Source organism: Pinus tabuliformis, chromosome 5_1 (genome assembly GCF_031772625.1).
Source record: "Pinus tabuliformis cultivar Carrire ecotype Pingquan chromosome 5_1, CPIR1, whole genome shotgun sequence".
Classification (NCBI taxonomy): Eukaryota; Viridiplantae; Streptophyta; class Pinopsida; order Pinales; family Pinaceae; genus Pinus; species Pinus tabuliformis.
In genome coordinates, this window is record NC_142305.1 from 255887409 (window position 1) to 255909812 (window position 22404).

Sequence of the window (22404 nt, forward strand, 5' to 3'; positions counted from 1 at the left end):
TGTTCAAAAATTCTATTAATTGGCTAGCTTGCTCAGGTCTGTTTCCTAACACTGTCTTGGCCCTCTGGACATCTGTCTGGGCTTGTACAATTAAATCCATATGCTCATGCATTGTTTTAATGGATTTCCACTGCTTGATAACAGCTTGGGTAATTTTATTCCACAAGATTCTTTTGATTTCTGCCATAGTATTTTCCAGATTGAGCTCCTTCTCCAGGGCCTTTATTTTATCTTTTTGAGCCTTAATCTGTCTGCCCTGTTCTGCTACCGTTATCTTTGATTGATCATATTTGGCATCTATCTCTGCCAGTTTTTCTTTTGCTTTCCTTATTTCATCTGCCTGTAGCTCCATTGCCTTGACAGCTTTGGTTAATTCTTCTACACTGGGGTGGGCATCTGTAGCTGCTGTTGTACCTGCTGCTTCTGTTGTGGGGGCCACTGCTGCCCCAGAAGTTGTTGCTGTTGTGGAATCTGTTGGAGGAACTTGGAGTGTAGATCCTCCCTGTTTGTCTTGCAATGCTCCTTCCAGCTCTTTCTCTAGCTCTTGGATCCTTTGATCTTGCTGTAATAAGAGGTCAAGTTGTTCATTAACTTGCTTTTCCTTTTGCAATTCAGCTGTCTGAGGGTGTTCTGTAGGTAACAGCTTCAACCTCTTCTTCATGGCATTTAGATCATCATCCTTTTTCTTCATGAGGGCTTTTACCCCGGTTGGATCACTAGGGTCATGCCCTAGATCAACAATAATCTCCTCAAGAGATTTTATCCTATTATCCTTGGCCTTAGAGGACAACCTCTCAAAATCTAGTTGAGTGTTTGTATTCTTCAAAGATTCTTTCAGCTCATGAGCTAATGTGGCCTTCTCTACCAAGGTGGCATAGACCATCTCCCCAGTCTGCTTGTGGAGCTCAATTTGGTCCATAGGATGTATGTCTTTGGCCAGGACCTCCACCCTTGTTTTGATGAAATCTGCAGTTGTCATTGGGTGCGGCCCCTTGGGTTTGAAATGGCTGAATATCATTTTTTCCTCTTTGAAGTCGTAGACCGACATCAACCTTTCCTGCTGGGCTGGAGTGGCATCTATAAACTGTTTGTAAACCTCAGCCCTCAATAACTCATTTGCTGCCTTGATTTGTTTGAAGGTAGCCTTAGCACCTTTAAGCTTCTGGCTTTGCTGAGAAGAGGATGACACCTCCAAACCAAGCTGTAAATTCTGCTCCTGCTGAAAGGAGCTTGTCCCTGTGTGTTGGCTGCCTTCCCTGTCCTTTGCTGTATTGTTTAAGACATCTTCAGTAATGTCTTCCACCTCTGGGGAATCTGCCCTTTGCCTTTTGGCTTCTGGCTGGTGGGAGGATCCACTGAGGGGAGTGGACTCTTCTCTTTGCCTTTTTGTACCCCTCTCTTCATGTGCTGGGGTCTGCAAAACTGAGGTAGTAAATGGCTCAATTTGAGGTGGCGGTGTTTGCATTAGGGGGGTTTCTGGCGGCCCAGTTTGTGGCAGAATGGTTTGTCCTTGTTGCTGCTCTGTTTGTTGTTCTGTTTGCTGATCTTTTTGCTGTGACTGTTGCTCTGACTGTTCCTTTTTTGCTTCATCCTCTGCATCCATTTTTCCTTTTCCTTTATCTAAGCCTGGTGCTGCTGTAGAGAGTGTCTGCGGCGCTGTCCTGGTAACTGAGGTCCCTCCTCCCACTGATTGAGGCAGTCTGAAAGGTACCTGGAGCACATAGTCCAGGTCAATAGTCTTCTCAAGTTCTTTCATATTTTTAAGCATTCTTTCTTCTTCAGTTAAGATCTCAACTAGAGTGTCCAGCTGCCATTCTTGTAAGTTGGCATACTTTTCTATGTGTGGGTAGTGGCAGTGTTTAATCCCTAGGAGTCTGTACTTAGTTCTCCTAGCAGTGATGAAACCTTGAGGGTCATAAGGGACCCATCGAAAACTGTATGACAATTTATATTTGTCCTTGAGGATCAGGTCTGCAAATTCCCATCCTTCCTTCCTGTTCATGATGAAAGGGCCCAACTCATTTTTGAAGTTAAGGTGTGCCTTTTTCTTGGAGCTGTGGAAATGGGTAAGGTCTGACTGAATCAATTGCCTGTAATACTCCAAGGCAAATAATCTCATAGGAACATACTTGGGTAGCCTGTATGGACAGAGCTCACAGCCATATACTCTGAACACAGTATGGTGTTCATATAGGTACCAATCACCTATTTTGTACTTCTTAGACAGCTGCAAAGCTTTCTTGATCTCATTAGATACTCTGGGTGGAGGGGACTTCATAAGCATGCAGGAGACTGGGTACACAAACTGGTCAACAAATTCACAGTAGGTATAGGGTGAATTTGTAATTTCATGATAGACTGAGGTCCAGAATATGACAGATCTCCTCTCTCCTTTGTTATCCAGCCTTCTGATGTAGCATGGGAAAGCTTCAGAATGATAAAACATGAACAGGTGGTAGATGTAAGCTGAGTATCTGAAGACCCCCTGTCTGTCCATTTTGCTCAATTGATCATGAATCCTATTGGCTATGAACTTAGCAAAGTTATACTTTCGGGCAGGGGGTTGACGTGGGCTGTAAGCAGACAGCAATACGAGCATGGCTTGATCCACATGCTTACTGTTTTGGTAACCTAACACATAGGCTATCATGTCTAGTAGCAGCCTGCCTGAGTCATTGAAATGTTCATGCAGATAAGGGGGTGGCCCTGTAGGCTGGCACTCAGCTCTCATGTAGTTCCTGGTGACCTTTTGCAGCTCCTCACTGGTCATCTTGTCACCAGCTTCCAGCAAATACCTCATGGAGAATGGGACTAGCAACTCCGTTTGATCAAACTGTAACATCTTGTTGATGGACTCAGCATTTATATAAAAAAGGATCCTCCCTGATGGAGTATTGACAGCTCTGTGCTCCAGATCATAGTTTTGAGCACATAAGTGAATGATTTCAGGGAAAACATTCACAGCTGGGAGACAGTAATAGGGCAGGTTTGACTCCCACATTCCATCTGTACCAAGTCCCTCCTTATGGTCTTCCCTCAGTGTAGTGAAGGTCTTCAAAAAGTCCCTGTCTCCCTCAAAGTCATTGATGAGACAATCCTTGTCAATAAATGGCAAGGCCTCCAGTTCCTTATTGGTTTGATTTAGTGGAGTAACACTGAGGGAAGAGGATGCAGAGGCTGCCATGATTTAATCTGTATATGTGCAGGGAGAGGTAATAGTTTGATAAGTCTTTAAAGACTTAAGCAGCAGAAAAACTTTACACAGTGTGATGTCCTCTTCTAGTGTAAAATTGTAAGCAGGTTGGTAAAATGCTGTAAAATCTCAGGGATGTGGATTTCCTAAGGGGACGTTGCAGAGACAATGATAATTTATTAGGAAGAGTGCAGGCGGCCTGTACTTGGCAAAAGGGAACAATGCCAAGTACCTCGGCGGCAAATTTTGCAGTTTTAACCCGCGAACTGATTTCTCCAATGTCAAATTGTGGCTTAGGGATGGGGCAGGTTGCTTGGGTTTGGTTTGGGTGCTCAGGTGGAGCTGAATTAAGTGAATTTACCAGTCTTTAATGGTGAATTCTACAGAAAATTGGAATTCATGGGCAAAGTGGAAGGAAATGGCAAAATACCTGGAAAATCGACTTGGAAGCTCGCGGGCCGGGTTGTGGAGACTGGGTGCCGTCGAATTCTGAACTTTGAATGGTCGGATTGTTGAATTTGATGGCTGAGTGAGAGATTTCGCAGCAGCTGTTGGCAACGGCTAGTTTCTCTTTCGCATGAAAATGAGCGAAAACGACTCATTTAGTCGTTTAAATCGTTAAATTTGGCAAAAGTGTGCATTTGGCGCTTTTCCGCCGATGACGTCAGCATGACGTCATGGCGGGGCCCAGATACGGAGGTGACGTGGCGGCCAAGGTGTTCGCCAGGGTGGCAGGACACGGTGGCGGGCCGGTACAGTGGCGGGTCCGCGTGGAGGGCCACGGGACGCTGGGGCGGGTACCGGCGAGGTGACGTCAGGGTGACGTGCAACTGACGTGGGAGGAAAGTGGTATTAGGGGTGGCGGTAAGCGGGTTCCCCGCACCACCTTTGGGCAAAGGCGGTAACAGGGAGGGGGACTCCGAACAACCCCGCCGCCTGCCACGCGTCCCCTGTACGGGATGGCCGAAACCACTTTCCCCGGACGCTAAAGGTCGGCAGGTCGGGGAGTGAAAATGACCGCCCACCTTTAGATCTGGGCGACGGAGATCTGACGACTGGCGGGCCTTCCGACTGGTCGAGCATGTTGGGGAGGGGTCCCGCCAGCGCAATAAAATATTCAATTTAATAATTGGGCGGAGGACTATAGGAAAGTGGGTTTTTTCGCAGTTTTTGGGTTTTTTGAGCTTTTTCAAGGGTTTATATGGGAAAACGGGGTTTTTGTGCGTTTTCAGCAGAGAGACGGTGAGGGTTGAGGGAGAGGATTTCTGCTCATAACCAGAGGTCAGAGCACATCCAAGACAAGGTTGACCACAGTCCCAGGTGGACTGAAGTCCCCTTAGACCATTTACTTGGCTATAATGCCAAAAGGAGAATATGTAGATAATGCTGGGATTTATACACCATGGTGTTTAATACTAATAGGGGAAAAAGGTAATATAGGGGATTTACATAGTAGAATTACAGTTAATATGGATGAGAGGGTGAGTGGAGGAGGAAACCATTTTAGTTTATGTGAAACAAGCTTGGTTTCAAGAGTAGATCAAAATGAAAAGATTTTTAGACAAGAAATGTGGCTTTTAAAGATTAAGAACCACCATGAAAACTTAGTCTTTTCCATGAATCTCAGGCTAGTGAGGGAATGTTAGAAATGAAATTGGAGGGGAGTGAGGGAAATTAGTCATGCTTCCAGCTGTAATCTTTTGCCTTGCTGCCCACCATCACCAATCTTGCAATGATAGGGATAACCTTTCTGCAACCCCAGCTACCTACCCAGCTACTTGCCTAGCATTTTATTTCTTCTTGGAGGGTGCATTTGGACTTGCAGACCCTTACTTGCCTTTTCTTTTCTTTGGCTTTTTCTATCTACTTCTATTCTTATCTCTTCCAAGGTCCCAGATTAAGCTGTTGGGAGCCTTTTCTTCTCTACCTAAACTAGTTGTCTGCCAAGATTAAGCAGTTTGGACAGACTTCTTTCTCTATTCTATAACTCAAAATTGAAACATGGCATGATCCAGGTTAAACTGTTGGATCATCCATCAAAATTTGAAATGAGGTCATCAACATTTGAAACACTTTACACACCTCTTGTTCTCTAGGAAATATGGGATCTTTGTGATATCAAAGCAGAGCACATTTGGATTTTCCCTTGCCAATCATGAAATATGAAACCTATTGGTATAGGTATCCAACAGTGGCTCCACATGGGGATGGTTTTTCTTTTGAAAGACCAAGAACAGCAGGTCAGATTGCCTTGCTCTTTAGCTGCCCATACCAATCTTTGAACTTTACTGCATTAATGTGTCAAAATTGTATGCTTCTTACTTGGAAGACCTCTGATTCTATTTGCCTCTTGCTGTTTGGTGAATTGCTTAGGAAACTGCATTTTTACAATCTAAATAGAAATAATATGTACATCTGCATATATACAAGGGAACCTGATGTTGCAATCATGGGAAATAGTCAAAATAATGCTTCAGCATCCTGCCATTGACAGGCCCTTCATCCAAGTCAGTTTCAGTCAGACTCTTGAGGAAGTAAGTGTTGTTACCTTGCACTGCTTGGACAGCAAATGGTCCTCTCCATAAAGAATCAAATTTTCCATGTTTTCCTTTCTCTTCTCTTCTTGCATCCCACTTCAAAACTTTGTCTCCCACATTGAAGTCTTCTGCTTTGGTTCTTCTATCAAAGGCCCTTTTTAATTTTTCTTGTAATATCTGCACTCTGCTGAAAACTTGTTCTCTAGTTTGCTGTAAACAGATTATCTGATTGATCCTCCTTTGCATATCATTTGGCTCTGCTTGACTTTCTTGCAGAAGCTTCATAACAGGCACTCCTAGTGATGATGGAAACTTGGCCTCTAGTCCATAGACCAACTCATATGGGCTGGTCCCAATTGATCTTTTTGTTGTTAGTCTATCTGCCCATAAAGCATTTACTAGTTTCTTATGCCAGTTCTTTTTGTTCTCTTCCAGCACCTTCTTTATGATATTTATTAAACTTTTGTTTGATGATTCAGCGAGGCCATTTCCTTGAGGATAGTAAGCAGTAGAATGACCCAAAGTAATGTGAAATTTGTGGCAGAAGTTCACCATTTTCTTGGATCTGAAGGCAGCAGCATTGTCTGTTATTATCTTGTCCGGACAGCCAAATCTAGCCAGTATATTGTTTTCCAAAAACTGAATGATTACTGAATCATTTGCTTGTCTGCATGGGGCAGCTTCAATCCACTTGGTGAAGTAGTCTGTTGCTGTTAGAATCCATCTGTGTTGCCCTGAAGATGAGGGATGAATTTCCCCAATGAAATCCAAGCCCCATTGTTGGAAAGGTCTCTCTGTTGCAATGGGTCTTAAGGGAAGTGGCAGCAACTGTCTTTTGCCCTCAAAGAGTTGGCATTTGTGGCATGAGGCTGTGAATTTCTTCACATCAGAGAACATAGTGGGCCAGTAATAACCAGCCCTCAGTATCTTGTCCACAGTGGACTTCCAGTACAAATGTCCACCACAGTCTCCAGCATGGAAATCTTGCATGATATTGTTAGTTTCATTCTCCATTAGACAGTGCAGCAATATCCCTTCATGGTTTTTCCAAAGTAAATTTCCATCTATCACACAAAATCTAGATGTTTTCATTTTTAGGAACCTACACTTAGTTCTGGACAGTCCTGGGGGAGCACACAGGTTTTGTAACACATAGCAGATATCAGAGTACCAAGGAGATTGTTCAAAGGCTACATTGATCTTTGGAGTCGCCAGCTCTGTTTCACTGTCCAGTTGATTGATATCTAAGGCTTGGAAGTTTTCTTCTGTCATTAATTTGGCCAAACCTTGCCCTTTTATTAGCTTTGTAGGTTTTATTTCAATGTCAAATTCTAGTATGTTTGCAATCCATTTTCCTCTCCTGCCCTCTAAGTTTTCTTGGGTGAGAATGTCTTTGACAATAGGACTTGGTACATAAGCCACAACATGGGAGTAAAGGATGTAAATCCTAAAGTCTTTAATAGCTTTGATCAAGGCATAAGCTTGTTTCTCCATAATTTGGTACTTTAGAGGGGCATCTCTAAGAGCTCTGCTGAAGAAGGCAATAGGCTTCTCATTCCCTTGGTCATCTTTTTGTAATAAAACAGCAGCAATAGTATGTTGGGAGGCAAAGGAGAAAATGATAAAGTCTCTGTCAAACTGAGGATTGGTTAACACTGGGGTTTGAGTTAATGCCAATTTTATACTTTCAAAGGCTTGTTTTGCTTCAACAGTCCATTTGACCTTTGAATCTTTCTTTAGCATATTGTTCAATAATCTGATTAGCTCTGCTAAATTTGGGATAAACCTTCTTAAAAAGTTAATCTTCCCTAAGAATCCCTGCAGCTCCTTGACATTCCTTGGGTGAGGCATTTGTAGGATAGCTTGTATCCTGTCTGGATCAATTCTTATGCCATCTTTTGAAATAATGTGCCCTAAGAGTTTCCCTTCTTCCAAGCCAAATAATGACTTCTTGGGGTTTAAGGAAATACCATATTTCCTGCATGTTATGAAAATCTGTCTCAAATGTTTCAAGTGTTCTTGGTCAGATTTTGAAAAGGGTGTAAGATCATCTAAGTAAATGACCAAGAAGTCATGAATCTCTTTTGCAAAAGCAATGTCCATTGCTCTTTGAAACGTTGCCCCTGCGTTTTTCAATCCAAAGGGCATTTTTACATACTTGAAAGTTCCCCATGGGGTTGTAAATGCAGTTTTGTCTTGATCTTCAGGGTGTACTAGGATTTGATTGAAGCCTGAGAATCCATCAAGCAATGATATCCTTGAAGCCCCTACTACTCTTTGAAGAATGTGATCCATTTTGGGTAAAGGGTAGTTATCTTTGAGTGATACTTGATTCAAATTCCTTAAGTCTACACAAAGTCTAATCTCACCAGTTTTCTTTCTTGTAGGCACCAAATTTGAAATCCACTCAGAGAACCTGATTGGTGCTATGATACCAGCTTTGAACATTTTCTGTAATTCTTTTTCAATGGAAGGAAGGAGCACAGGATTGATCCTTCTCAATTTCTGTTTGAATGGTTTTTGATTAGGCTTGAGGGGAATGGTATGCTGGATGACAAAAGTATCATAGGACTTTAGATCCTCATAACCCCAAGCAAAAACATCTTGAAACTCTTTAAAGAGGTCAATATATTTGGGTTTTTGATCAGGGGGCAAAGAAGCAGATAGCTTTATTATTTTAGGCTTGTCAATAGTACCAATGTTGCATTCTTCAATTGCTGCATCTAATGGCTGCAATTTTGGTTTCCTGGGGACATCATTTGAATCAAAAATGTCTTCTAATGGGGCAAGGCCTACTGGAAGGAAATTGTCTTTGAGTTGTATGATTTTAGCTTCAGCGCTGCTCATCTCTTCACAGTCAATTTGGTGAATTTGCTGAATGTTTTCATTGTTGAAAATGGTTGGACTCAGTAATTGTTTTACTGTTCTAGGTGACATTGGGTAAGCAGACTGTTGAAACTGTATTTGTGACGGACTTGCTCCATCAAGTATTTGTGATTGACTTGCTGATTCAAGTATTTGTGATTGACTTGCTGATTCAAGTATTTGTGATTGACTTGCTCCATCAATGTCAATATTTAATCCTGTGAATTCTTGTTGCAAGGTTAAAAAATTGTTTATTTGAGTGTCATCCTCAAATACCTGCCATTCTTTGACATTGTTTGGAATAGAGGGTCTGTATTTGACCTCGGCTGTGAAACAGTTATTGGGTTCTAATGGGAATTTGAACGTGCTGGCAAATGTTTCCAAACTGTGTGCATGGAGATTGTGGCCCCTTGAAATTTTTGTGATAACAAACTCAGAGAAGGTCTCCAATATTTCAATTACAGCAGACCTGTAGGACCTCAATCTTTTGTCATTGGTGACAAAACTTCCTTTTACTTGTTGAATTACTAGATCAGAGTCCCCCATGATGGAAAGCCTAGGAGCTTGTAATGACTTTGCCAGTTTGAGACCTAGTAACAGAGCTTCATATTCTGCCATGTTATTAGTGCATCTAAAATTTAATCTGTAAGCCCTACCTTCTGCATAGCCTTTCTCTTTGTTATGTATCCAAATCCCAGCTCCTGCCCCTAACTTGTTAACTGAGCCATCAAATTCTAGGACCCACAGGATATCTTGTTGAAAAGGAGGTTTAACAATCTGTTCCTGGGGTGGCAATGTAAGCAGGAGTTGGGGTTTCTTTTCCAGCTTGTTTTCTAGGACAGTTTTATCACTTGTTTGACACTCTTTGACAACTAGAGGAGGGATAATGTGTATTGTTGGGCTGATTGATGTTTCGCAGGTATTGCTTGTTTGATCAATGTTTTGTTCTTGCATGAGTGTTTCGGTCCTAATGTCATTGTTTGAGAGGCTTGTGCTGTCATTGAAGAGGATGAAGGAGTCTATGTCCGAATGGACAGCATATATTGGAAAATTTTGAGGCTTTTCTTCACTGCTGACCATATACTTCATGAGTGTTTCCCTGTAAAGTCTTTTTGGTTGCCCAAAGACAGAGATAGTTGCATATGACATATCTAATTGCAGGGAGCCTTGGAGCTTGGCTCCCCATGATCTTGATAACAGCATCCCATATTTAGGTGGGATATCAGCGACTACAACATCCATTAGAATGGTTTTGTTGGGATATTGAACCAGAGACACACATAAATCTTTTATTAGACCTAAACATTTGACTTGGCTAGAATCAAAAGAAAACAGGTCTTTGTATGGTCTTGTTATATCCAAGTTCAATCTTTCCATGACTGCTTTTGGCATAAGGTTGTGAGAGGCGCCTGAGTCGAACATTGCATTATGCAGTATTTTATCATGAACATGCAGGCTGACATAAAAAGGTAAAACCCCTGTGACTATTGTTTTTCCATCTACCTCTGGGCCAAACAGTAATTCTGGAGTGTCATCTAGCACATTTACATCATCTTTGCTAGTAGTGAGTTGAAGGGATTTCTTGATCTGTTGCTTATAGATGTCATGCTTGGCTAGCTCTGAGAGAGGAATTGCTATTTTTAGCTTGCCAATCTCTGTGCCTAGGTCAAAAGGTTTGTCAACTTGGGTTTTAGAGTCACGGATAACAGTCTTTTCTTTGTTCATTAAATCTTCTTGTTGGATTTCATCTTGACTTTGAGACCTGCCTCTTTTACTCATGTCTTGAGGGGTAAAATTTGAATCAGGGTGAGAGGACGAATTTGCCATGGGCTGTTGTAGTGGGGACAGCAGTTCAGTAACCTCCTCAACTACAATTTCTTCTGCAGGAAAGTTTATTTTGTCATTAGGTTCTGTGACCATGGTTTCTTTAGACCTCTGTTTATCCTTTATCTTGTCGGGCTGGTTTACATTCACAGTCCTACTCCTCAGTTTATACTGTTTATGGACTTCATAGACAGCAGTATCATATCCTTGTTTAAAGTCAAAGGATTCTCCTGATTTAGTTTGGAATGTTTTGCTTTCATCCTCCTCATGGTCTTCTTGTGTTAAGAAAACGTGGCTTTTACCATCCAGACCCATTAAGTTAATTTCAGGATCTTCATTGAGCTGATTGGCTGTGGAAGTTTCTGCATAGTTTTCTTGAAAAGGGGGTCTAATGTCTTGGTCAGCACTTGTCTTTCCTATATTTGGGTTTTGAGTTCTCCTAAAATTCGGATTTCTAGGAGGGTTGCTTTGTGATGCCTCCCATGATGATTTTCTTTCAACTGATTCCACTCTTTCACCCAATCTCTTCATACTGTTTAGTATTGCATCCAGCTTTTGATCAAGACCCGAGGGTTCTTCTCTGAAGCCAGTCTTCTTTTCCAACTTTGCCCTGTTTCTTTTGGCGATTAGGTTAGCCTCTACAGTGACTGCAACCCTTTGAGCTTCTGCAAGGGTTGGAGGATCTCTTTCTTTCAACTGATAGGCCATATCGGGATCAAAACCGTCAGGGAAGTTATACAGGGCCAAATCAGGAGGGGGCCTTAAGTTCTGTGGGATAGCATTATATACATTGTTAAACCTAGCACAATATTCCAAAACTGTTTCTTGGGGACCTCTTTTAATAGTGTTATATTCACCAAGTATGTGGAGTGGGTCTTTCTTTTTCTCCCATCTATTGGTAAACTCTTGGTACAGGTCCTCAGGGGTTGCAATGGAGTTTGCATTTAGGGATCTAAACCAAGTTCTAACATCCCCAGTTAAGCTTTGGACAAAAATTCTCATCCTGACACTGTCATCATCTATTTCATAGGTCTCAAAGTGGTCTTGCATCTTCTTAGCATGCTGGACAGCTGTCAAAGGGCCATGGGAGTCAAAAAATGAGATTTTGGTTTGGTAGTCTTGGGGTAGGGCTGGAGCATTAGCTGGTATCTGCAGAGGTGCATACCTGTTAGCCATGTTTATGAAGTTTAGAGGGTTAATAGGAAGAAATGGAACAACAGGGATTACTGGTGTAACGGGGTTGGTGGGGTGGGTAACAAACGGGGAACTGGTTGAAAGAGTATGTGCAGTTGGTGAAGATGTGAGAGGAGGGCTTTGAGGTGTTGATGATGAACTAGGGGAACCAGGGGTGGACCGGAAAAGAACTTTGCAAGGAGTGGGAATGAGGATAGGTTGATCTGAACTTATATCTGAATCAGCAGGCTTCTCCTGCTTTTACTGTCTCCTTATGTTCTTTGGAATGATATTTGGATTATCAACAATGATGGGTTAATTAGGGTCAGGGTTTGCCCTAGTGTGCCTTGGGTTTCTTTTGGGAGCCAGCTTCTAAATATTCTTTTGAATTTGTACAAGAAGTTTATATATGCAAGGACTGGATGAAAATTTTGGAATGGCTATATATGTTTCAAAGCTAGGATGAAGATTCCCTAACCAGCTCTTCCCTAAAGCTGTCCGTGTGCTATAGAAACAGTCCTAAGGCCTCTTGGCTAGTTTCAGGCTTGATGGTAGCTTTGGAAGATAGATAGTAATTGAAAAATCTTTAAGAAGTCCCCAGTGGAGTCGCCAATTATGTTAACACCCAGGTTTTTCCCTATGACTCCCAAGGGAATACGGCCGGGGTAACCACTAACCAATCTTTGGATCACTGTTTCTAGCCGAACTGTGATCAGAGAGGGCTCTCTCTTTATGATTTGTATCTGTTATGATAGTGTTTTAGGCTAGGTATTATGCACAGGTTTTGTTTATGTTTTGGTTGAAGAGTTTCTTTCAGGTCTCGTGATGTAGTGTTCAAAGAGTCAAATATCATTGGGCAATGGAGTCTATAGCTGCAGGTATCTAGGAACCTTGAGGTGAATTGGTGAAACTTACAGGGCCATTTGGATACTTCATACAACAAAATTTTTGATTTATAACATGAACAGGTGAAACAAACAGTGAAAGCATTTAAGAATTTTCACTAAAGTATTTAAGTATTTCCACTAAACTAGGTATGAGAAACGGATAGATGTCTTAGGGGCAAAACTTGAATCCCTGGGAATGTCTATCACTGCAAAAGATACAGTCTTAAAGTGCAACAATCAAGAATTACACTTCTTTCACTGTATCTGAAGAAAACATGGATAATAGCTTAGTTTGAGTTCAGGGTAATCAGTGATTAAATCCTGGAACTATTCTTCTACTTTGCTATTAAGTGTAAGACATTTAAACAATAAAAGAGAACAAAAGACTCGAAAAACATGTAATACAGAGATTTAAGAAAGACTTATTGTTTTATGAAACACTCTGGAATCCTGCAACATTCACCATTCATCACAATGCATCAAGGTACGCCAAGCTTCGGAAATTCCATTCACCCTTTGTATTATTTCTCTGAGAATTTTTACAACAAGTGATATTCCCAAAATGAAAATAGCAACAACCCCTTCAGCTTATGTGCGGGGTGAATATATACTTACGATTTTTACAAAAATATCTGAGTTCTAAGTTATCTCAGACTTAATATTCTCACCAACTTTTGGGATATTATTATCAGAAATTTATTACAGCATTGAATACAAAATAAAGGCGTCTTGATGTTCTGTCAGAAGATACTTTGGCCTTTGGGAGCTGCTGAGTCGGTTGGGGATGTGCTGTTCAAAATGTGGCTAGCTGTCATCGTTAGTGATGAATCATTTTTTGGATGTTTTTCAAACATTAACTCTTTTACACTTGTCTTCTGGTGAGCTGAGCTGGCAGTGGCCGAATGTCTTGAAACTACCGTGGCAAAATTTGGAGCATGGCCTGCCACCAGTCCTCCTTAGGCATTTGGTGCCTCCGAATTTTAATTAGAGTCTCATCAAGCTCTGTATATCTGAAAAAACTAGGAGGAGTTTCAAATAAATGATTTATCTCATTTTCAACAAAAAATGAGCCTTCGAGCTTAGTGTACAAGCTCTGTCCTGTTGGAGGGACTGTTTCCTCAGAAGTACTGCTGGATGCAGTGATTTGATTTTCAATGTAAGCGGCCACCCTGTTTGTAAATTGATCTCTGCTGATCAATTTTCCTGTGCTGCTCAACAGGCTAGGCAGTCCTCTTGCTTGTAGCATTCCCATTCTGAGTTTATAATCTTCAACTTCAGTCTGTATCTCATAACTTCTTCTTTCTGCCGTCTGTACATAACCTCTGAGAGTTAGCACCTTTTTAGCCATGAGGATGGCCTCTGTTCTGTTGGTGATTCCAATGGCTGCCAGCTCCTCTTTGTCTTGCCTGTTCAAAAATTCTATTAATTGGCTAGCTTGCTCAGGTCTGTTTCCTAACACTGTCTTGGCCCTCTGGACATCTGTCTGGGCTTGTACAATTAGATCCATATGCTCATGCATTGTTTTAATGGATTTCCACTGCTTGATAACGGCTTGGGTAATTTTATTCCACAAGATTCTTTTGATTTCTGCCATAGTATTTTCCAGATTGAGCTCCTTCTCCAGGGCCTTTATTTTATCTTTTTGAGCCTTAATCTGTCTGCCCTGTTCTGCTACCGTTATCTTTGATTGATCATATTTGGCATCTATCTCTGCCAGTTTTTCTTTTGCTTTCCTTATTTCATCCGCCTGTAGCTCCATTGCCTTGACAGCTTTGGTTAATTCTTCTACACTGGGGTGGGCATCTGTAGCTGCTGTTGTACCTGCTGCTTCTGTTGTGGGGGCCACTGCTGCCCCAGAAGTTGTTGCTGTTGTGGAATCTGTTGGAGGAACTTGGAGTGTAGATCCTCCCTGTTTGTCTTGCAATGCTCCTTCCAGCTCTTTCTCTAGCTCTTGGATCCTTTGATCTTGCTGTAATAAGAGGTCAAGTTGTTCATTAACTTGCTTTTCCTTTTGCAATTCAGCTGTCTGAGGGTGTTCTGTAGGTAACAGCTTCAACCTCTTCTTCATGGCATTTAGATCATCATCCTTTTTCTTCATGAGGGCTTTTACCCCGGTTGGATCACTAGGGTCATGCCCTAGATCAACAATAATCTCCTCAAGAGATTTTATCCTATTGTCCTTGGCCTTAGAGGACAACCTCTCAAAATCTAGTTGAGTGTTTGTATTCTTCAAAGATTCGTTCAGCTCATGAGCTAATGTGGCCTTCTCTACCAAGGTGGCATAGACCATCTCCCCAGTCTGCTTGTGGAGCTCAATTTGGTCCATAGGATGTATGTCTTTGGCCAGGACCTCCACCCTTGTTTTGATGAAATCTGCAGTTGTCATTGGGTGCGGCCCCTTGGGTTTGAAATGGCTGAATATCATTTTTTCCTCTTTGAAGTCGTAGACCGACATCAACCTTTCCTGCTGGGCTGGAGTGGCATCTATAAACTGTTTGTAAACCTCAGCCCTCAATAACTCATTTGCTGCCTTGATTTGTTTGAAGGTAGCCTTAGCACCTTTAAGCTTCTGGCTTTGCTGAGAAGAGGATGACACCTCCAAACCAAGTTGTAAATTCTGCTCCTGCTGAAAGGAGCTTGTCCCTGTGTGTTGGCTGCCTTCCCTGTCCTTTGCTGTATTGTTTAAGACATCTTCAGTAATGTCTTCCACCTCTGGGGAATCTGCCCTTTGCCTTTTGGCTTCTGGCTGGTGGGAGGATCCATTGAGGGGAGTGGACTCTTCTCTTTGCCTTTTAGTACCCCTCTCTTCATGTGCTGGGGTCTGCAAAACTGAGGTAGTAAATGGCTCAATTTGAGGTGGCGGTGTTTGCATTAGGGGGGTTTCTGGCGGCCCAGTTTGTGGCAGAATGGTTTGTCCTTGTTGCTGCTCTGTTTGTTGTTCTGTTTGCTGATCTTTTTGCTGTGACTGTTGCTCTGACTGTTCCTTTTTTGCTTCATCCTCTGCATCCATTTTTCCTTTTCCTTTATCTAAGCCTGGTGCTGCTGTAGAGAGTGTCTGCGGCGCTGTCCTGGTAACTGAGGTCCCTCCTCCCACTGATTGAGGCAGTCTGAAAGGTACCTGGAGCACATAGTCCAGGTCAATAGTCTTCTCAAGTTCTTTCATATTTTTAAGCATTCTTTCTTCTTCAGTTAAGCTCTCAACTAGAGTGTCCAGCTGCCATTCTTGTAAGTTGGCATACTTTTCTATGTGTGGGTAGTGGCAGTGTTTAATCCCTAGGAGTCTGTACTTAGTTCTCCTAGCAGTGATGAAACCTTGAGGGTCATAAGGGACCCATCGAAAACTGTATGACAATTTATATTTGTCCTTGAGGATCAGGTCTGCAGATTCCCATCCTTCCTTCCTGTTCATGATGAAAGGGCCCAACTCATTTTTGAAGTTAAGGTGTGCCTTTTTCTTGGAGCTGTGGAAATGGGTAAGGTCTGACTGAATCAATTGCCTGTAATACTCCAAGGCAAATAATCTCATAGGAACATACTTGGGTAGCCTGTATGGACAGAGCTCACAGCCATATACTCTGAACACAGTATGGTGTTCATATAGGTACCAATCACCTATTTTGTACTTCTTAGACAGCTGCAAAGCTTTCTTGATCTCATTAGATACTCTGGGTGGAGGGGACTTCATAAGCATGCAGGAGACTGGGTACACAAACTGGTCAACAAATTCACAGTAGGTATAGGGTGAATTTGTGATTTCATGATAGACCGAGGTCCAGAATATGACAGATCTCCTCTCTCCTTTGTTATCCAGCCTTCTGATGTAGCATGGGAAAGCTTCAGAATGATAAAACATGAACAGGTGGTAGATGTAAGCTGAGTATCTGAAGACCCCCTGTCTGTCCATTTTGCTCAATTGATCATGAATCCTATTGGCTATGAACTTAGCAAAGTTATACTTTCGGGCAGGGGGTTGATGTGGGCTGTAAGCAGACAGCAATACGAGCATGGCTTGATCCACATGCTTACTGTTTTGGTAACCTAACACATAGGCTATCATGTCTAGTAGCAGCCTGTCTGAGTCATTGAAATGTTCATGCAGATAAGGGGGTGGCCCTGTAGGCTGGCACTCAGCTCTCATGTAGTTCCTGGTGACCTTTTGCAGCTCCTCACTGGTCATCTTGTCACCAGCTTCCAGCAAATACCTCATGGAGAATGGGACTAGCAACTCCGTTTGATCAAACTGTAACATCTTGTTGATGGACTCAGCATTTATATAAAAAAGGATCCTCCCTGATGGAGTATTGACAGCTCTGTGCTCCAGATCATAGTTTTGAGCACATAAGTGAATGATTTCAGGGAAAACATTCACAGCTGGGAGACAGTAATAGGGCAGGTTTGACTCCCACATTCCATCTGTACCAAGTCCCTCCTTATGGTCTTCCCTCAGTGTAGTGAAGGTCTTCAAAAAGTCCCTGTCTCCCTCAAAGTCATTGATGAGACAATCCTTGTCAATAAATGGCAAGGCCTCCAGTTCCTTATTGGTTTGATTTAGTGGAGTAACAATGAGGGAAGAGGATGCAGAGGCTGCCATGATTTAATCTGTATGTGTGCAGGGAGAGGTAATAGTTTGATAAGTCTTTAAAGACTTAAGCAGCAGGAAAACTGTACACAGTGTGATGTCCTCTTCTAGTGTAAAATTGTAAGCAGGTTGGTAAAATGCTGTAAAATCTCAGGGATGTGGATTGCCTAAGGGGACGTTGCAGAGACAATGATAATTTATTAGGAAGAGTGCAGGCGGCCTGTACTTGGCAAAAGGGAACAATGCCAAGTACCTCGGGGGCAAATTTTGCAGTTTTAACCCGCGAACTGATTTCTCCAATGTCAAATTGTGGCTTAGGGATGGGGCAGGTTGCTTGGGTGCTCAGGTGGAGCTGAATTAAGTGAATTTACCAGTCTTTAATGGTGAATTCTACAGAAAATTGGAATTCATGGGCAAAGTGGAAGGAAATGGCAAAATACCTGGAAAATCGACTTGGAAGCTCGCAGGCCGGGTTGTGGAGACTGGGTGCCGTCGAATTCTGAACTTTGAATGGTCGGATTGTTGAATTTGATGGCTGAGTGAGAGATTTCCCAGCAGCTGTTGGCAACGGCTAGTTTCTCTTTCGCATGAAAATGAGCGAAAACGACTCATTTAGTCGTTTAAATCGTTAAATTTGGCAAAAGTGTGCATTTGGCGCTTTTTCGCCGATGACGTCAGCATGACGTCATGGCGGGGCCCAGATACGGAGGTGACGTGGCGGCCGAGGTGTTCGCCAGGGTGGCAGGACACGGTGGCAGGCGGGTACAGTGGCGGGTCCGCGTGGAGGGCCACGGGACGCTGGGGCGGGTACCGGCGAGGTGACGTCAGGGTGACGTGCAACTGACGTGGGAGGAAAGTGGTATTAGGGGTGGCGGTAAGCGGGTTCCCCGCACCACCTTTGGGCAAAGGCGGTAACAGGGAGGGGGGCTCCGAACAACCCCGCCGCCTGCCACGCGTCCCCTGTACGGGATGGCCGAAACCACTTTCCTCGGACGCTAAAGGTCGGCAGGTCGGGGAGTGAAAATGACCGCCCACCTTTAGATCTGGGCGACGGAGATCTGACGACTGGCGGGCCTTCCGACTGGTCGAGCATGTTGGGGAGGGGTCCCGCCAGCGCAATAAAATATTCAATTTAATAATTGGGCAGAGGACTATAGGAAAGTGGGTTTTTTCGCAGTTTTTGGGTTTTTTGAGCTTTTTCAAGGGTTTATATGGGAAAACGGGGTTTTTGTGCGTTTTCAGCAGAGAGACGGTGAGGGTTGAGGGAGAGGATTTCTGCTCATAACCAGAGGTCAGAGCACATCCAAGACAAGGTTGACCACAGTCCCAGGTGGACTGAAGTCCCCTTAGACCATTTACTTGGCTATAATGCCAAAAGGAGAATATGTAGATAATGCTGGGATTTATACACCATGGTGTTTAATACTAGTAGGGGAAAAGGTAATATAGGGGATTTACATAGTAGAATTAGAGTTAATATGGATGAGAGGGTGAGTGGAGGGGGAAACCATTTTAGTTTATGTGAAACAAGCTTGGTTTCAAGAGTAGATCAAAATGAAAAGATTTTTAGACAAGAAATGTGGCTTTTAAAGATTAAGAACCACCATGAAAACTTAGTCTTTTCCATGAATCTCAGGCTAGTGAGGGAATGTTAGAAATGAAATTGGAGGGGAGTGAGGGAAATTAGTCATGCTTCCAGCTGTAATCTTTTGCCTTGCTGCCCACCATCACCAATCTTGCAATGATAGGGATAACCTTTCTGCAACCCCAGCTACCTACCCAGCTACTTGCCTAGCATTTTATTTCTTCTTGGAGGGTGCATTTGGACTTGCAGACCCTTACTTGCCTTTTCTTTTCTTTGGCTTTTTCTTTTGCTTTTTCTATCTACTTCTATTCTTATCTCTTCCAAGGTCCCATATTAAGCTGTTGGGAGCCTTTTCTTCTCTACCTAAACTAGTTGTCTGCCAAGATTAAGCAGTTTGGACAGACTTCTTTCTCTATTCTATAACTCAAAATTGAAACATGGCATGATCCAGGTTAAACTGTTGGATCATCCATCAAAATTTGAAATGAGGTCATCAACATTTGAAACACTTTACACACCTCTTGTTCTCTAGGAAATATGGGATCTTTGTGATATCAAAGCAGAGCATATTTGGATTTTCCCTTGCCAATCATGAAATATGAAACCTATTGGTATAGGTATCCAACAGCTAGGATTTTCATTGCAAAAAGAAGATTAAACGATTGTTTATCATCTTAGATTGCATTTTAGGAATTGTATATCTACATCATGCGGTGAACTTGAAAGGAAAATTTATTAAGCAAGATCAACTGTAAAATAAATTTAATGAACCTAAAAATGCTTTGGAACCTAACACACAACATTTAGAAGTCTAGGCTAGAGACGTATTCTGACGTCGTAAAGCCTGGTAACTGTTGCCTTCATTGCTGGTAGGGTGATTCCTCCACTTTGAGACGACAAGTGCCAGTACGGACTTGTGCTCCCACGTATCGTCGAGTATATATTGGGATACCACAATATGCTATATCCTTTATCCATAGGAAGTCGTGTCTACTGCCCTATCGATCAAAATGCACTGAACACAACATTCGGGAAGATTGACTGCCATACCGTAAAAAGTATTCTGCAGTTTTGCGATTGGTTTGGTAATCGCTCTGTCTAGATTTCCAGAGTAGTCCCTTTTGTTCCTTTTCAGACTCCTTAAAGGAAAATATCCATATGATCACTTGTCACTTCAAGCTCATTAAAAGTCGAAGGCGACTAGAGTCATCTTTTGTTTTTTCTCGACCCTTAAAAATTGAAAAAACAAGTTGTGTCAAAGCATCTAAAATTCATTTAATTCGGAAACATATTTCCCCTTTACTTTTAGTTGATCAAGTAATCCGAAATCGTGGAAGAAAGTCAATTGAAACCCCATCGTTCGCAGAGGCTTACGAGTAAACCGTTTTTGTCTCCAGAATCAAAACTGTTACGGATGAAGCGAACTCATTTAACTAGTTCCAAATCCCCTGGTAAAGTTAGAACAAGTGTTCCAACACCATCAGAGACTCCAGTTACTCCAAGCATTTCTGGTATCCCTACCTCTATAGAAGAAGTTCCACAGCTGCCAAAGGACACTACAGCTGATCCTAGTGTGAAGGTAAACACTTGTATTACTGAACTAGCTCCATCTATAGCTGATTCAGAAGGTGTTATTCCCCAAACATCTGTCGCTGCAGAATCTATACCTTCTTCGACACTGGAAATATTTTATGGACCTGACGGTCTACCTCTTCTACCTGGTCTAATTGCTATAGAAGAGATTGTGGAGGATCCTCCATCTAGTACGCCATCGCAATTTGGAGTCGGGATCACCCTATATCCTTCTTCATCATAAATTAGTCTACTATTATCGGAAGCTCGTGTAGAATCGCTAGGAGATATTTTGGATAGACTAGAAATGTCTCAACAACCATCGACATCTAGGACTATGTCATCTGACAAAGTGATGACAGAACTTCCTGCTGTCACTCCAACAATGTTCGCCGGCATACCATCTGTCCCAACTAGCTCTCAATCGCTAGATGCGACCCACTCAGGGGCTATTTTGACAGTATGTTCCATTCCTGTTTGTTCATCTGGAGTAATATCCGGGAACTCTTATGTTGAGTCTCAACAAATTGATCCTTCACGGTGTCAATTTGGGCAGTCCGGTCCTCAAGGGAAAACCATTCCTTTAAGTACCGGATTATCTCCGTATGGGGGGAAATACACCCTCTCATTGTCTCCTCTGGGAGGACAACCATACGAGAGTTCACAACAAAATTCAGGTTATGCTGGAATTACATCTAGCGGTTGGGTGCCAATACTACCTCAACAACCAAGAGTTGTATACTCGATGCAACAATGTTTACCTATGTCAAATATACCAACTACACTGGCTATTGTGACGGTGTCACAAGTACAAGCATTGTCTGTTGTATGCCAACCTCAGGTTTCTCAGGTTGTAAAGCAACAACCTCTTATCCCTGCGACTCAACGACAATCGCCAACTAGTGGAATGACACAGGCCCAAACGGGTACAATTACCCCTCATCTTGGTCAAACAGCTAGTATTGGACAACATCACATGGCTTCACAACCATGGCTGGTGCAATATCAACAAACACAATTCCAACAAGTTTACCAAGGATCTGAGCAACAAATCTTTGCAAATAATGGGCAACCGTATATTCAAAAAGGTCAAAATCAACCATTCTACAATGGTTATGCCCATCAACCTTACCAAAGTTACCAGCATCAAATGCATTATGATGGTATGGAAAGACCAACTGGCCATGCGATTCCATCTTATCTTGGGTATGCTTCACCAAACCTAAATCAACAGTTACCCTTCGTGGCGACTTTAGAGTTACCAGATCTAAATTGTCTAACGAACAATCCAATTGCTCACACCCCTTGGTGGCCAGCGATTCTGCATAAACTTCCATTAAATATTTCTAAATTTAATGGAAATCCAGGTGAAGACTCGTCGAATCATGTGATGAACTTTCATCTGTGGTGTTCATCAAACACCCTAAACGATGATTCGATTAGGCTTCACCTTTTTCAGAGAACGTTAACTGGTCCGACAACAAAATGGTATATCGAATTACCTAGAGATTCGTTTGATAACTTCAGTACCCTAGCCACAACCTTTTTAACCCATTTTTAGTTACCCATAAGGTACGAAACAGGAACAGAACTTCTTACCAATTTCAAGCAAACGATGGCCACTCACATATCCGATCATATTCATGAGTGACGACGTCATCGTAGAATGGTAAAAATGTATGTTCCTGATCAACTTTTAGCTGAATGGTTTATTAAGTCATTATTACCTTCCATTATAGAAGATATGGCAAACGGAGGAGTCGTCACTGAAGAGCAAGTTATTGCTCGTGCACAATATTTAGACTTGATTTATACTCAGTCTGGCATGCTCTACAATAAAATCCCTGATGCTCCCAGACCGGAATTTTCCATTCCTCCTCCTCCTAAATCGAACAATGACTCTTATGCCGGCGATGGCGTGATTGGTATGACAGACACGAAATCAAAAAAGGCTACATCTAAAAAGGCCCGTAAGATTTCTAGTCAAAATGCAAAATAAGAACTTCTTGCCTCGGAAGTAAATTCCGTCTCAACTGACAAAGGCAAAGAAACCAAGCAACCAGGAGGCAAGAAGAAAAACAAAGGGAAGAAGAAGAAACAGGAGGAATCATCACCTGAAAAATCTTCTGCAAACCCTTCTGGAGATAAGAAACCAAATCGTCCATGTCTTATATGTGATGAGGATCATT